The sequence below is a fragment of the Dendrobates tinctorius genome, unplaced genomic scaffold, assembly GCF_039654945.1.
Source record: "Dendrobates tinctorius isolate UK_male_01 unplaced genomic scaffold, ASM3965494v1 ptg000003l, whole genome shotgun sequence".
Taxonomy (NCBI): Eukaryota; Metazoa; Chordata; class Amphibia; order Anura; family Dendrobatidae; genus Dendrobates; species Dendrobates tinctorius.
In genome coordinates this window covers 22,908,351-22,923,331 of record NW_027361671.1, presented here as the reverse complement: position 1 = coordinate 22,923,331, position 14,981 = coordinate 22,908,351, and positions in this window count along the sequence as shown.

The window sequence follows — 14,981 nt, the reverse complement described above, 5'->3', positions numbered from 1 at the left end:
GTCTTCAGGCTCTTTTTGAAGGTTTTTATGGTAGGTGAGAGTCTGATATGTTGTGGTAGAGAGTTCCAGAGTAGGGGTGATGCGCGAGAGAAATCTTGTATGCGATTGTGGGAAGAGGAGATAAGAGGGGAGTAGAGAAGGAGATCTTGTGAGGATCAGAGGTTGCGTGCAGGAAAGTACCGGGAGACGAGGTCACAGATGTATGGAGGAGACAGGTTGTGGATGGCTTTGTATGTCATGGTTAGGGTTTTGTAATGGAGTCTCTGGGCAATTGGGAGCCAGTGAAGGGATTGACAGAGGGGAGAAGCTAGGGAATAGCGGGGGGACAGGTGGATTAGTCGGGCAGCAGAGTTTATAATAGATTGGAGGGGTGCGAGAGTGTTTGAGGGGAGGCCACAGAGCAGGAGGTTGCAGTAGTCAAGGCGAGAGATGATGAGGGCATGGACTAGGGTTTTTGCAGATTCTTGGGTGAGGAATGAACGGATTCGTGAAATATTTTTGAGTTGAAGTCGGCAGGAAGTGGAAAGGGCTTGGATATGTGGTTTGAAGGAGAGATTAGCGTCAAGGATTACTCCGAGGCAGCGAGCTTGTGGGACTGGGGAGAGTGGGCAGTCATTTACTGTAATTGATAGGTTCATAGGGGGGGTCACGTGAGGTGGGAGAAAGATGATGAATTCTGTTTTGTCCATGTTGAGGTTCAGAAATCTAGCGGAGAAGAAGGATGAAATAGTGGACAGACATTGAGGGATTCTGGTTAGTAGGGAGGTGATATCTGGTCCAGAGATGTAGATCTGTGTGTCATCAGCGTAGAGATGATACTGAAAGCCATGAGATTCTATGAGCTGTCCCAGGCCAAAGGTGTAAATAGAGAACAGCAGGGGCCCAAGGACTGAACCTTGTGGGACTCCGACAGATAGGGGGCGAGGTGAGGAGGTGGTGTGTGAGTGGGAGACGCTGAATGTCCGGTCTGTTAGGTATGATGAGATCCAGGATAGGGCCAAGTCTGTGATGCCGAGGGATGAGAGGGTCTGTAATAATAGGGAATGGTCCACTGTGTCAAAGGCAGCCGACAGGTCCAGGAGGAGGAGGACAGAGTAGTGTCGCTTGCTCTTGGCGGTTAAGAGGTCATTGGTGACCTTAGTAAGGGCAGTTTCAGTGGAGTGGTGTGACCGGAAGCCAGATTGTAAGCGGTCGAAGAGGGAGCAAGAAGAGAGATGGGAGGACAGTTCAAGGTAGACGTGTTGTTCCAGTAGCTTGGAGGCGTAGGGGAGAAGTGATATAGGGCGATAGCTAGATACAGAGGATGGGTCAAGAGAGGGCTTTTTGAGGATAGGTGTGATGGAGGCATGTTTAAAGCTTGAGGGGAAAACACCAGTTGTTAGTGATAGGTTGAAGAGATGGGTTAGGGTTGGGATGAAGACTGTGGTGAGGTTTGGTATGAAGTGGGATGGGATCGGGTCGAATGCACAGGTGGTGAGATGTGATCTTGAGAGTAGAGTGGAGAGTCGATCTTCTGTAATGGTGGAGAAGTTGGTTTTGAAGGTGGAGGGCTGGGAAGTCGGGAGGAAGGGTTCTGGGGGTTGTTGACCAAAACTTCCTGAAGAAGTCCGTTTTCGAGGTCCGAACACTAGATGCTTGCTCCGGACCCCGAACTTTACTGTTTGGGTTCGCCTGTCTCTACTATAGAGTTAACATGAAGGATGCAGTGGTGAACTCACAACTGACCACACAGTAGCTATGAACAAGATTCATTGGTGATGTGAAGGTAGTCAGCATGACATTGCTGAGAATAGTGTTTGGCTGCATCAGTCTGTCTTAATGTCACCTCGGTAGCCTATCAAAAAGGTCTGTGGGAAGTGGCAAAGGTGCAACACTGCAGCAGTTGTGAGTTGAAAACGTAGGGCTTAAAAGCCTCAAACCTGAGGCAATATGGCTGACTGTTAAAACCTCAGTTTGTTATTTTTAACCTCAGCAAGCCTATGAAGAAAAATAAAAAGTAATTTCTAGAAAACCACTTTAAGTATTTTATTTTTTCAACATGTAGTATAACATGTTAATGAGTTAATATGTGATTAAAATTCTTTAGCGCACAATGTATTAATACTGTGATGAACTGGATTCTTTGAACATTTTAGGCTGCATTCACACAATTTGGGATTGGTTTGGCATCAGGCTGCCAATGTTTTTCCCATGTGTGTACATGGGAAAATCAATCAGCTGCAGTAGAGAAAAAACAGGGCCTCATCAAACTACTCAGGTCTCTCCCTCCAGTCTTTGACTGCCTTTTTAGGCTATGCTTTCTTTGAAACATCACAGTATTGCAGAGAAAACCATACCTGGTTGCAATCATGAACCCATACTTTTTTTCATGCTGCTTTTTGTTCAAGCAGCAGGAATCCAATGACATGGTTCCCTTTAAATGACTGATTGTATAACATCAAAAATGAAAAATGACTTGGAGCTCAGCTTTGAGCCCTAACCTATAGTACATATAATAAACCTAATCATATGGTCGCTATACTCATGATTGATCAAAAACACCTATGGATTCTCGGAGCAGTCACTACTTCCAAATCACAATGATATATTACAACAATATATAATTTAATTGCTTTAGTATAACATTATTTTGTAACAATCCTTAGAGATCTTATTTAAAATTTATATTCCCCATTTTTTTCTTATTTTGGACATGGGCATTAATCAATGCTGAGGTGATTTGGCACCCTATCCCTACCACATTATGCAAATTGTCTTTACAGAGAGGTAGAAGACGTGAATTCTAGTGACACATATTGGAAATAGCAATCCTAAAAGCCAATATCAACCCTTTTAACAAGTCTTTCCACATGACTTAGGATAAAAGCCAAACCAGAATCTCAATTTGAAAACACTTTTTTTTCAGGATGATACCCCTGCTCAAGTATGATATATGGTTTTACTGTATGAGAGGCCTCTCATTGGGGTCTAAAGTGTAATGTTTCTCCTTGTGTAGAGTGACATACATGACATGCCAGTGTAAGGAAACTTAAAGGCTATGCAATTCTTCTCTGTGAAATTATACCTGAAAATTGTCTCTTCAGATAGGAAGATGACTTAAACACTAGTGTCACCTATTGGAAGTGGCAATTTTAATCTACCTGTGGCAAAACATTTTTGTATGATGGACCTCAACACCAGGGATATGAAATTACTGGTATTGAAAGGTAACTTCACATCTCAGAGAGGGAGAAGAGTCTGTGAGTATAAATTTATGACGACCTTTGACACTCTCAATGCTGGAATGAATGTGTCGCATGGATTTATGTCTTTTTACATCAATTAAGGAATTTGCTCCTAAGACCTTGTGGGGGCATCACAACACATTAGGAGACCCCAATCAGAGGACAATAAAACATTTGGACTCCTTATCTATGAACAGGTCCAATATTTATGTTTCTCCCTCTCCCATAATCGTAAAGATGTATATCTTTGTACCGTGTTAGCCAGTAGATAGAAAAATATTCAGCATTGAGAGTCCTCAGTACTTGATACCTTTTAATGGCTAACTGAAAAGATGGTAACACATTGCAAGATTTCGAGGCTACTCAGGTCTCTTCATCAGGCTAGACTAATACAAAATCTGAAGTCACATATTTATGCACAATACAGCCTAGAAAAAATGCAATAGATAAGACAAGTGATGTGAAGCAGAACTATCAATATGGGAGAGGGAGAAACATAAATATAAACATTGGACCAGTTCATAGATAAGGAGTCCGGATGTTTTATGGTCCTCTGATTGGGGTCTAGTTCTGTGTTGTGATGCCCCCACAAGGTTTTAAAAGGAAATTCCTTAATTGATGTAAAAAGACATAAATCCATGCGACTCATTCTTTCCAGCACTGAGAGTGTCAAAGGTCATCATAAATTTGTACTCCCAAACTCGTCTCTCTCTCTGAGAATTGAAGTTACTTTTCAATACCAGTAATTTCATATCCACGTTGCTGTGATCAGGGATACAGAAATGTTTTGCCACAGGTAGATCCATTCTTTTTTCTCTTATTGTGTGACGATGAGCATTCATCCTTGCTCTAAGCTTTTGCCCTGTCTCCCCACATGCAGACCCCCAGTTGGACATTTAGTACAAATAATTAAGTACACCACATTAGATGTAATGCAGGTGAAAGTACCTGGGATCTTGTAGTCCTGATGTGAGTTGGGGATCTTTATCTTGTCCGTGGTCATTATAAATGGACAGGTTTTACATTTTTTCTGGTTGCAAGGAAAGGTTCCTGTATCCCTGATCACAGCAACGTGGATATGAAATTACTGGTATTGAAAGGTAACTTCAATTCGAGTTTGGGAGTACAAATTTATGATGACCTTTGACACTCTCAGTGCTGGAATGAATGTGTCGCATGGATTTATGTCTTTTTACATCAATTAAGGAATTTCCTTTTAAAACCTTGTGGGGGCATCACAGCACAGAACTAGACCCCAATCAGAGGACCATAAAACATCCGGACTCCTTATCTATGAACTGGTCCAAAGTTTATATTTATGTTTCTCCCTCTCCTATATTGATAGTTCTGCTTCACATCACTTGTCTTATCTATTGCATTTTTTCTAGGCTGTATTGTGCATAAATATGTGACTTCAGATTTTGTATTAGTCTAGCCTGATGAAGAGACCTGAGTAGTCTCGAAATCTTGCAATGTGTTACCATCTTTTCAGTTAGCCATTAAAAGGTATCAACTACTGAGGACTCTCAATCCTGAATATTTTTCTCCCATAATCATAATTCTGCTTCACGTCACTTGTCTCATCTATTGCATTTTTTCTGTGCTGTGTTGTGCATATATATGTGATTCTTCAGATGTTGTATTAGTCAATGCATGATGAAGAGACCTGAGTAGTCTCGAAAGCTTGCAATGTGCTACCATCTTTTCAGTTAGCCATTAAAAGGTATCAACCACTGAGGACTCTCAATTCTGAATATTTTTTTCTAGGACAATAAGAAACACTTTTAATTAAAAAAGTAATGATTCTTCCCTTGAAATGCTGCTTTCTAATTCCTGCTACAAGTGAATCTGTTTTTTTAGCTGTTTTTAGCTGGTAGACACTCAAGGCCTTCATTGTTTTGATTAAGTTGTTTCTGCAGTGAAGCCTGCGTTCTGTCTCCTGTGATGTATCTCTGTGTTAACAGCTCTGCTGTTAGCTATTATGTACCTATTAAGCACTGATTATCTCCTAAAAGCCAAGAACCAGTTGGTTCCACTCACTTTGACACACTTGGTGCTTTGTTTAACCTTTAAACTAGTAGGGCAATGACACTGATGACAGAGCTGAAGAAGTGGTTAAGCAAAGTGAAGGCCTACAGTAAGAAAACAACTTAATATCACTTTCTAAGCATCCGCTTTCTCTAGTAATGCATAGCTCCAGGACTAGTAGATAAACTAGTTAAAGTGGATGACACCAGATTTCATAATACAAACGTTCTAACTTATTAAATAGATGCTATTAACCTGAAGACATTGGTGTACTTACCTTGAAAAAATGACAGAATGGCTGAATCATCCTTCTAAAATAGAAAAATATTTAGAATTTAGAGTCCTCAGTGGTTGATACCTTTTAATGGCTATCTGAAAAGATGGTAAGCACTTTCATTTGATTATTAATTAGACTTTACAACTTTCAAAAAGAGGTTGACATCCATTCTAACATGGATTTTCAATGTGAGTTTACCAGCCTCATTGGGTCTAATAGAAATAATAATAATAATAATAATAATAATAATAATAATAATAATAATAATTGGTATGTGCTATGACTTTAAGGATAGTGTAGAAAATGTTTATGCTGGTTTGGAAGATATTTGCATGCTGTCACTCTGCCTTGATGCATTACATAGTAATTTTCTTAAACTACGTAGTATATGACATCACAGTCACTTGCTAATCACTATCAGTCAATGATACTTATATGATTATGGTGTAGAACTTTTAAATATCTGTGTGATGATATCTGCTAACCATGTATACCTTCATATGATGTGAGAAGAGGATAATGTAGACACATCAGATATGCAGCATATCCCTAAAAGACTTTATCGACACCTTAAAAGCAGAACCATAAATAGACCCAATAAATCTGTCCCCAATGCCAAAACTCTGTTTCTTTCAATGATATGAATAATACTTTATTTTCAAACCTTATTTTAAAAAGAAATGGGTGGAGAAATAAGTGTTGCATACATAATAAACGTAGAGCGAGTGTGCATGACTGATTGCATACATGTCTATATCTGTGTGTGCATGTAGGGGAAAATGTAATAGGGAAAGTAAGGGGTAATCTTATGCAGCTGGCCTTCTGACTTCCTTCTGAAAGTTCACAAGTCAAAGCATGTTAGATTTCACTTTAAAATGTACCAGACTGCTGGATGTCATTTGAGACCTAAGATGAAGTCCAGGTTTTACAGCTCATATCCTATTGAAGTGAGGAATTTATTGTCTCACTTAGACTTAGATAATCACTGCTACAAATCAAAGCGCACATATGTGTACATAGCTTTAAAGAAGCTTTCCATAGATTTCATCTAACAATGTCAAGATTCAAGACTTGGAATGTTCCTACAGAAATCTCCCTAATTGTAAAAACAACTATTGTAAAGAAGAACGCAGCAGTACTACCCATATACAGTATACAGGACCTGAGACTAGATAGGCAAAGGAGTCTGAAGCTGATATAATTTATTTAGCCATAGCTTTACACCTCATATTTGTATCTAATAAATAATAATAATATTTATTTATATGGCGCCAACATATCACGCAAAGCTTTACAATTTAACAGTTTCAAATCGCAAGTCATAAGTAACAACATTAACAATTAGTGTTGAGCGATACCATCCGATATCGTGAAATATCGGATCGGATTGGATCGGACCGATACCCAAAAAGTATCGGATATTGCCGATTCCGATACTGGAAACCAATGCAAGTCAATGGGACAGAAATATCGGAATTAAAATAAACCCTTTCTTTCCTTGTAGGTTAATTCTACATGAAGAAAAACAACTAATAATAATGTAGAATGTATTGGGGGAGGTGGAGGAGACATTAAAGGCATAGAGGTTTAGCCCAATCAAATGGAATAACAGGAATATATTTTTTTTTTAAAAGACGTTCGGAGTTACAAAGATATTGACTATGTTAACCTTTGTTATATTTTGTCAGATATGTATGTTTCACTACTTCCATGCTCTTCACCTTTTTTTTTACTTCTCCCACACTTTCTCCTTCATGATCCTCAGCAGCAGCAGCATCTTTTTCATCAACTTCTTCTTCACCTTATTCATCTTCTTCTTCACCTTCTTCCTATTATTCTTTTTTTTACATTCTTCATATTCTTCTTATTCAACTATTATTATTCTTCATATTCTACTTCTTCATCTTCTTCCTATTCTTCTTCTTCATCATATTCTTATTTGTGACAGGCATTCCTGTAGTTGTTATCTATAAAAGTTTGAAGATTTCACCTTCCGTTCTGCCTGTCACAAAAGATTTACAACAGGATTTGTCCGCGTTCAGTTTGGCCTGCAGCAGCAGGCATTTTCCAGGGGCACCACGAGGAGGAACGGACTCACCCCCATACACTGCTTAGTCTTCTTCTGCTTATAATTTAGATAATATCTTTTGCTCTGATTTTTAGTCTCATGCTTATTTCTTCTGCTTTTTGTTCTTCTGCTTTTTGTTCTTCTGCTTCTTGGTCTTCTGTATCTTGGTGGTTGTCTTCATGTTCTTTGTCCACTAGGTCATCTTCTTCAGGGTCATCTATTTGGTCTTCTTCGGGGTGGTCTTCCGGGTCATCGTCTTCAAGGTCATCGTTTTCGTGGTCGTCGTCTTCTTCGGGTCGTCTTCAGGGTCGTCGTCAGGGAGATCCAGAGTGATAACCAAAAACCATTTCCAAAAGCTTGAAATTGGAAATGTAGCAGAAGGTACAAGAAGGCTGAGGAACTGCCGAGAATCAGCTGACGGTGCTGGAACCCAGAGGGGCAGCAGAAGGAACAAGAGCCAATGTCACTACTGAGGACCAGCTGATGGTGCTGGAACCTGGTTACTAAGCAGGAGGTACCTGTGCTAGAAAGCACTACCAAGGACCAGCAGATGTTGGTGGAACTCAGATACCGAGAAGGAGGCACCTCAGCCAAAGGCACTGCCGAGAAAAAGCTGACGGTGCTGGAACCCGGATGGGTAGCAGAAGGTACCCATGAAAAACAAAGTTGCAAGGCCGCGAGCCGGCTGCAGTTACCGAAACCCACAGTCCTACAGGGGGTGCTTGTCCTATTGGCACTACGGAACCAGCCTTTGTTGCCAGATCCCGCAGCCCACATAGGAAGCCCATAAACTGCAGGCACCATAGACTCGGCTAACCCGACCGCAACACGACAGGACAACGTATTGGTGGCAAAGTGACATTGACACTTCCCGGAAACAGCAGGCGTGCTGGAACCAGGCTGGGCAGGAAGGAGTACCTGTGCCAAAGACAATCCCGGGAAACAGCTGGCATTGCTGGAACCCAGGGAAAATACTACAAACAGAGTGGAGACAGAGGCCCAGGATCAATCATGGTGTAAGCTGAGGCCTACTTGGAGCAAGTTTAAAATCTGATCTGCTGTGAGTGTGGAGGGAGCAGGAGATATTCCTATACACTCAGCAGGGGAGCAGCTGGCATTACTGAACCCCACTAACACAGGAGCTAGTGTTTTTCTCTGTGCAGATGGCACTTCTGAGCAACAACTGGTGGTGTTGGAGCCCAGGGTCAATCAAGGAGTAGGCTGAGGCCTAATTGGAGCAAGTTTAATATCTGATGCGGGGTGAATGTGGAGGGAGCAGGAGATATTGCCGTACACACAGCAGGGGAGCAGCTGGCATTACTGAACCCCACTAACACAGGAGCTAGTGTTTTTCTCTGTGCAGACGGCACTTCTGAGCAACAACTGTCAGTGTTGGAGCCCAGGATCAATCATGGTGTAGGCTGAGGCCTACTTGGAGCATGTTTAAAATCTGATGTGGTTTGAATGTGGAGGGAGCAGGAGATATTGCCAGACACACAGCAGGGGAGCAGCTGGCGTTACTGAACCCCACTAACACAGGAGCTAGTGTTTTTCTCTGTGCAGATGGCACTTCTGAGCAACAACTGGCAGTGTTGGAGCCCAGGGTCAATCAAGGAGTAGGCTGCGGCCTAATTGGAGCAAGTTTAATATCTGATGCGGGGTGAATGGGAAGGGAGCAGGAGATATTGCCGTACACACAGCAGGGGAGCAGCTGGCGTTACTGAACCCCACTAACACAGGAGCTAGTGTTTTTCTCTGTGCAGACAGCACTTCTGAGCAACAACTGTCAGTGTTGGAGCCCAGGATCAATCATGGTGTAGGCTGAGGCCTACTTGGAGAAAGTTTAAAATCTGATGTGGTTTGAATGTGGAGGGAGCAGGAGATATTGCCGGACACACAGCAGGGAAGCAGCTGGCATTACTGAACCCCACTAACACAGGAGCTAGTGTTTTTCTGTATGCAGACGGCACTTCTGAGCAACAACTGGTGGTGTTGGAGCCCTGGGTCATTCATGGAGTAGGCTGAGGCCGAATTGGAGCAAGTTTAATATCTGATGTTGGGATGAATGTGGAGGGAGCAGGAGATATTGCCGGACACACAGCAGGGGAGTAGCTGGTGTTACTGAACCCCACTAACACTGGAGCATGTGTTTTTCTCTGTGCAGACGGCACTTCCAAGCAACAACTGGAGATATTGGGGCCCAGGGATAACAGTTCATGTGGTAGAAACATGAACACAACAGGAGACCTGGATACTGTTGCCAACCAATTATTTATTCTGGAAGAGGACTGGCAAATTCCGGCGAGATCCAGGCCTTGTTCATTTTCAGAAAAGTAAGCCGGTCAACGTTATCGAAGGATAGTCGAGTGCAACGGTCTGTTAGTACACCACCTGCGGCACTAAAGACGCGTTCCGATAATACACCAGCAGCAGGGCAAGCCAGCACCTCCAATGCATACTGGCTAAGCTCTGGCCATGTATCCAGCTTAGAGACCCAAAACTTGAAGGGGGAAGAGCCATCTGGGAGTACACTCACAGGGCAAGGCGTGTAGTCTGTCACCATCTAACGGAAACGTTGCCTCCTGCTGACTGGAGCCGTCTGTGATGATGTAGACATTTGTGGCGCGCACACAAAACTTTGCCACATTTGGGCCATACTGGTCTTGCCTTGTGCTGAGGCGCTGCCTCTGCTCCCTCTTTGTGCAGAGCTTCCTCCACTGCCTCGATGCACAGAGCTGCTTTGTAAAGCACTAGCAGCACTGCTCTTGGGTGGAATGGAGAACATGATGGAATGCACCAGTGTGTCTTGGTACTCCTGCATTTTACGCTCCCGGTTCATCGGTGTTATGAGGCTTTGTAAGTTGTCCCAGTAGCGAGGATCTAGGAGTGTGTGCACCCAATAATCAGCCGTGTTGAGAATGTGGGTGATGCGGCGGTCGTTTCTCAGGCACTGCAGCATGAAATCAACCATGTGCTGCAGACTCCCAACTGCCCAAGAAATGCTGTCCCCTGCTTGAGGCATCATCTCTGCCTGCTCTGCATCACCCCACCCTCGCTCTACATACTGACTACTAGAGCATTGTGTACCTCCCTCCTCTGGAGAGATGTCTTCCTCCTCCATTGACTCCTCCTCATGCTCCTCACAAAGTGTCCCCTGCTTAGGCCTTTGTGAGGAACCATGTTGCGCAGACTGTCCAGAAGCAGATGGCATTTGTGACTCCTCATCCTCCACCTCTTCCAAAAACTCCTCCCTTACTTGCAATGTTTTTTGAAGCAGGCAGATAAGGGGAACAGTCATGCTGACTAGTGCATCATCTGCACTCGCCATCCACGTGGAATCATCGAAGGCACGCAAAATGTGGCAGATGTCCTTCATAGAGGCCCACTCAGTGGTGCTGAAGTGTGACCGGCGCACAGTGATACTTGTTTGCGCCTGATGCAGCTGGTACTCCATTACTGCTGCCTGCTACTCACACAACCGCTCCAACATATGTAATGTTGAATTCCACCTGGTGGGTAGGTCACATATGATGCGATGTTCCGGAAGGCGGAATCGGCGCTACAGAGCGGCAATGCGCGATCTTGCCATGCTGGAACGCCGCAAGTGAGCGCACTCTATGAGGACCTTGTGCAGCAGTGCATCAAGATCCGGATAGTCCCTCAGAAAGCTGTGCACGACCAACTTGAGCACATGTGCCAGACATAGGATGTGAGTGAGGTTGCCTAGGCCCAGAGCTGCCACCAGATTTCGGCCATTGTCACACACTACCAAGCCTGGCTGGAGATTCGCTGGCACAAACCACACGTCGCTCTCCTGCTTGATGGCATTCCAGAGCTCCTGCGCTGTGTGGCTTCGATTCCCCAAAGAAATTAATTTCAGTACGGCCTGTTGACATTTGGCCATGGCTGTGCTCATATTGGGTAAGCATTCACGGGTCCATGTGGAGGTAGACTGTGACGACTCCTGCAGCGCTGATTCAGAGGAACTGGAGTATGAGGAGGAGTCAATGTGTACAGACTGGATTCCTGCAATCCTTGGAGTTGGCAGAACACGTACAGCGCCACTCTCAAGATCTGTACCTGGCTCCACAACATTGACCCAATGGGAAGTGAGGGAAAGGTATTGTCCCTGTCCATGGTTACTGGTCCACTCATCGGTGGTCATGTTGACCTTGCTACTGACGGCGTTTAGTAGCGCATGTTTAATTTTTCCCTCCACATGCTTTTGCAGGGCAGGGACAGCTTGCCTGCTGAAATAAAAGCAGCTGGGCACGGTGTATTGTGGGACTGCCAATGCCATGAAGTTACGGAAGGTGTTGTAAGTTCATTTTCCCCTTCGTCACTGAGGTCTGGTGAACTCTCTATTCTGGTAAAGGAAGGTAATGAGCCTGATTATCAGGCACCTGAGTCTAATGAGGATGACTGGCTGAGTGGAGTCACGGACTGGATATAAGGCTGCCGACGCCCTTCTGCCCTGCGGTTGATTTCTCTGTGGACTTCTAGGACACCAGTCTGATTCCTGCTCCTCTACAGCTAAGTTTTCTGTTTTGCCTGTTAGCTTTTTGTTTTGTTTTTTGTTTTCCTTGCTTTTCAGTATTCTGCCATTCCCTGCTGGGGTGAGCTGAATCTCCTTTTGCCTGTAGCTCTGTCTTCAGTATATTCCTGAGTACTGACATAGCTTTTTGAAGCCTAGCGTCTTCAGGGCCTTTTTTACTGTCAGTCTGTTGGCTCTTATTTTCATAGGGTTTTTCACGGATTGCAGACAGCAGCCTTCCTGTCCTTTTCTATCTAGTTAGCTTGGGCCCCTCTTTGCTCAGTCTATCTTTCTGTCTGTGTTAGTATTTTCATCTTGCTTCACCGTCATTATATGTTGGGGGCTGCCTATTGCTTTGGGGTCTGCTCTGGGGCAGTTTAGATTTCCCCTTTCTTCCTTTAGGCCTATTTAATTCTCCAGCTGTGATCGAGGGGTCTAGGGCATCGTAGGAACCCCCCACGGCTACTGCTAGTTGTGTTGATAGGTTCAGGGGTCTGCAATCCGATAGCTGCCAACTTCTCTGGTTTTCTGGACTTTGCTAGCATTTCTGTTTTTGCCTCCTACGGTGACTCATTCATAACAGAATCACCCGCCATACCGCAGATCCTAGGGTACTCAATAGCAGGAAAGAATTGTGTTTAAAAAAAAAAAAAAGGTGTTTGTATATTCTTTCCTCTATATCTCTGAGGCCGTAGGGGGAATTTTTTTTTTCCTCTCTCAATGGAGATAAAGCAATTGTCTGATTGTGTGGAGCAGCTCGCTGTGGAGGTGCGGGGAATTTCCACCTACCTTGCTCGTTCGCATGCTGTTGAACCAAAGATCCCTACACCTGATGTATTTTTTCTAAATTTTTGAGTTTCAAAAATAATTGTAAATTATTTTTTGCCTTGAAGCCTAACTCGTCAGGGAGCTCCGCGCAACAGGTTAAAATTGTCATCTCTTTGCTGCGTGGCGATCCCCAGGATTGGGCGTTTTCTTTGAAACCAGATGATCCTATTCTGACTAATGTGAACGCATTCTTTCAAGCTTTGGGGTTGTTGTATGACGAACCTAATGCTATTGATCAGGCTGAAAAGACCCTGTTGGCATTGAACCAAGGTCGAGATTCTGCAGAGTTGTACTGTCAAAAGTTCCGAAAGTGGGCGGTCCTTACTACCTGGAATGATAATGCCTTGGCTGCTCTCTTTCGGAAGGGTTTGTCAGAAGCCGTAAAAGATACTATGGTGGGATTTCCTGTTCCCTCTAGTCTGGACGATTCTATGTCATTAGCCATTCAGGTTGATCGGCGTTTACGTGAATGCAGGATTGCACGAGAGGTGTTGCCACCGGTTGAACAGACATCTGAACCTATGCAATGTGGTAGAGTTTTGTCTAAGGCGCAACGTCAGGAGTTCAGAAGGTGTAATAAGCTGTGTTTTTTCTGTGGAGATGCCTCGCATATTATTTCTGTTTGTCCTAAACGAGAGAAACGCTTTGCACACACGTTTTCTGTTGGTGGTGTTCAACCTAAGTTTCTTCTGGCAATTACTCTGATCTGCTCCCTGTCCACATTTTCCGCCAAGGCTTTTGTGGATTCGGGAGCAGCGCTAAACCTAATGGACTTGGATTTTGCTAAACGTGGATTTCCGATGACACCTCTGCGGACGCCTATCCCTTTGAGGGGGATTGATGCTACTCCTTTGGCTAAAAATAAACCTCAGTTTTGGACCCAGGTGGTCATGCGGGTCGCCCCAGACCATCAAGAAAATTGCAGATTTTAGGTGTTGCATGGTCTGCATGATGTGTTGTTCTGGGGTTTCCCTGGTTGCAAATTCATAATCCAGTTTTGGATTGGAAATCTGTGTCTGTGGTGAGTTGGGGTTGTCGGTGTGCCTTTAGTGAGGCTCCGGTTTTTTCCACCTTTCCTCAGTCGCATGATGTTCCTGACTATTTGGCGGACTTTTATGATGTATTTAGTGAGAATGAGTCTGCGTCCTTGCCTCCTCATAGGAGTTATGACTGTGCAATTGAACTAAGTCCGGGGTGTAAATTTCCCAAGGGTCGGCTCTTCAATTTATCTGTACCCGAGCACGAGGCTATGCTGTCCTATGTTAAGGAGGCGTTGGAGAAGGGTCATATTAGACCATCCTCTTCACCCTTAGGTGCCGGGTTTTTTTTTGTGGCCAAAAAGGATGGTTCTTTAAGGCCTTGTATTGATTATTGTGCCCTCAATAAAATTACTATTAAATATCAGTATCCGTTACCCCTGATTTCGGATCTATTCTCTAGAGTTAGAGGTGCTTGCTGGTTTACCAAGCTTGACCTCAGGGGGGCATATAATCTTATCCACATTAAGCAGGGGGATGAATGGAAGACGGCGTTTAATACTCCGGAGGGACATTTTGAGTACCTGGTGATGCCTTTTGGGCTCACTAATGCCCCTTCTATCTTCCAGTGCTTCATGAACGATATTTTCCGAGACTTTGTCGATAAATTTTTGATTATCTATCTAGATGATATTTTGATCTTCTCCAAGGATTGGGATTCTCATGTGGAACATATTCGGACTGTGTTCCGGATCTTGAGGGAGAATTCCCTGTATGTCAAAGGATCGAAATGCCTTTTTGGAGTACAGAGGATTTCATTTTTGGGATTTATTTTGTCTCCGTCAACTATTGAAATGGACCCGGCCAAGGTACAGGCCATTTATGATTGGGTTCAGCCCACTTCTTTGAAGGCCCTCCAGAAGTTTTTGGGTTTTGCTAATTTTTATCGGAAATTTATAGCAAAATTTTCTAGTATTGCCAAGCCATTGACTAATCTGACTAAGAAGTGTGCTGATGTGTTGAATTGGTCTCCGGAGGCTGTTGC